Source organism: Sander lucioperca, chromosome 1 (assembly GCF_008315115.2).
Source record: "Sander lucioperca isolate FBNREF2018 chromosome 1, SLUC_FBN_1.2, whole genome shotgun sequence".
Lineage (NCBI taxonomy): Eukaryota > Metazoa > Chordata > Actinopteri > Perciformes > Percidae > Sander > Sander lucioperca.
The window spans coordinates 740,757-743,595 of NC_050173.1; the positions used below are offsets into that span (position 1 = coordinate 740,757).

General features: G+C 40.1%; 1 long non-coding RNA gene across 1 annotated transcript; it reads right to left on the minus strand.

The window, feature by feature from the left end:
- Positions 1-1,774: 1,774 nt before the first annotated feature.
- Positions 1,775-2,379, minus strand: LOC116042190. The gene is made up of 2 exons (XR_004103143.2): positions 2,005-2,379; positions 1,775-1,914 (listed from the first exon to the last, which is right to left on the minus strand). It is a non-coding gene; the product is annotated as an uncharacterized LOC116042190 (long non-coding RNA).
- Between the last annotated feature and the right edge of the window lie 460 nt (positions 2,380-2,839).

The following is a 2,839-nucleotide window of genomic DNA, read 5'->3' on the forward strand; positions in this document are numbered from 1 at the left end:
AATGTGAAATAAAGAAAAACTTTCTGTTCAAGTGTTTTTGACCGTGATTTATTAGTTGCTTGCTTAACTTGCATGCTTTAATACCTAGCTCACAATTAAACTCACAATTATATGTTGGAACGTTATATGGTTAAATGTTTAACGTTACTAAGAACTACAGACTAGGCTACTCAAACAATTCCAATCAAAAAGTATATTTTAAAGTCGATTCTAGCCTCTTCTTTTTTCATTTCTGTCAAAGCATGTCTACTTGAAGTGTCTACTGTGTGTTTTGATAATAAATATTGAATCATTTGGTTAATAAATTTTGCTTTAATGAAACTTGATTGACTGCTACAACTGAATTCCCACGGGACTTAGCGAGACTACAGCTAGCCATCTAAAACACTGTTTTACTGTACAAGACCCAAACATAATTTGGTCCGTTTCCATGTAGCATAGTCACTAATATGGTCATAACCACTACAGTGCTCAATTACCTATTTTTGAGGGGGAAATAATATACAATTTTTCGCGGCGAAGGCTTGAACGGTCTTCTGGAAGACATCCACCCGACCAGCGGGCGCTCGTTGTACTGTTGTCGGCTGCGTGAAGCCAGGAGGGCGGGGAGGAAGCAGAGGCAGGGACGCTGGCCGGGCATGCTAGTCCGGCTAAGTAAACCACAACGATCGACACGGACAAGACTCCTACTCACCAATGCCAGATGGATTGCACACTAAATGGATATTTATGTTACAAATACACACGGGACTGCAGCGTGATGATTATTACCGGAGCCTGGCTGAACACACTCACTCATCCCAGACGGCAGCTAGCAGCTAACAGGGTATGTGCATTTCAACAATGGCTAAGTTGCTAAATGCATCTTGTTGTCATGTAAGCGCCCTGTTCATGTTGCACAGACATTTTAATAGCATTTTGAGTCTGTTAAGAGGCACAAAGGCACTCTTATGCCCCCATAACTGCCATTTTAGCTAACGGGAGCTCTGGGCATTAGCTACAGAAGCTCCATGTTGCTAGCACCAATTCGGCTCGTGGTTTTTGCTATAGACAGTACTCAAAAAAGTATACGATCAAGATTAACGTAAAAATTGCCCGGAGTTCTCCTTTAAGGCTGGATTTAATCTTCATGATAACGTGGATGATATGGAGCTAAAAAATGTGTGTGAGGCATCAATACTTGAAAATATTACGAGTAATCTTTCTTCTCACGTTTACTTTCTGCAGTCTGACATCAGTTCACCACCTCACCAATCTGCGTCGCCAATTCCCATCGTCTCCAAAATGCGCGTACGCATGAGTCAGAGTTTGCGTGGAGGACCGCACATTCTCCCGTCAAGTTTTATTTTTTTTTATAAATCACAACCTTTGCGTGGGAAGTGCCGTACGCACATTATCAGCCCCGTTTTGTGCGTATGCCACGTTTATAAATGATTCAATCTCTTTATTATTAGAAGTAAAATATACATTTAAGATGTAATCCCTGTGAATAAAAACAAGTAATAATACAAAATGTAACCAAGGTCTGTGTGTTGCCATTAGAGGACTTACCACCATTCCTCTGCACCATGTACAGGCTTCAGTGTCTCCTGTTTCTCCTTCTGGTTCTATTTCTTCTTTTAGGTGTGACAGCCATGACAACGTCTACAGTAAATCATCAATACAGGAAAGTGACATAACACTTACCTTCTGATACCGGCTGAATTGACATCTTGAGTCTGCTTATTCTCTTGCACCTCAGGTGGCAAAGTCTGCTGGACCCTCACAGATGCTCCTTTAATGGCCCTGGAATGAAAACCACTCACATATTTTCCTTGAAAAGCTCTGGCGCAACAAATACTCACCCAGGAAGACTTCTTTATTGCCATTGTGTCCACTCTTCTCATCTTCCTCTCTGAACCGAGGCTCTCTGTCCTTTTGTATTAAGACAAAAAGTTCTTTGAATCTCCACAATCTTAACAGCAACAGCAAATCATTAACACAGGGAAGTGATATAACCCTTACCTTCTGATACGAAGATCCTCCCATCTCCTTTTATAGGAAGGTTTTGGATTGGCCTCCAAGCCTTCTCTCAGGGTTTTGCTTAACTCTGCGGGACTCTCCAGTAGTGCTCTTAAAGCATTTGGTTGAACTAGGAGTCCTCACACGGGTATTGGTTTTGTCTTGGGCCTCAGGTGGAATCCTCCGTGGCAAACTCTGCTGGACAGATTCCCCTTCAATGGCCCTGGAGCGACCGGTACCTTTGGCCTTCTTGATTTCGGTGGACTCCCCATTAATACCCATTAATAGCTAGGAGGACCTCGATGTTAGCTCAGTCTGTCCACTTATGGAAAGCCTGGCCATTGCCTCGTTGATCTCTTTAATGAGAGGACCCTTGTCACCTATACCATAAAAGAGAATATTTGGATACATGTTGAGACCATCTGTCAATTAAACACAAGACAAAACTAAATAACACTTAAATCAAATCAGTGCCATTTCGTTTGATCAAACAATAATATCACCTGTGTAGAATGATTAAACTTGGTACAAAATAAGTCATTTATAGACATGTCACTCCTACTTATTTAAATGAAATGACATCTTCTTTAATTTAATTAAAATCCTGTTCACATTCCTGCCCGTCAAGCAACTTCAAACAATTACATTTATATTATTATTATTATTATTATTATTATTATTATTGTTATTTATACAGTACATTTATTTTTAACAGACTGTAAATAACTACATTGATATCATCATCTAGAAAAGGTATCTATCTATCGGCTTACTTGTGTATCAGTTTTTCTGCTTAGTTAGTTAGATAGTTTAGTGGGCTCCACATTAGAAGTGAGTA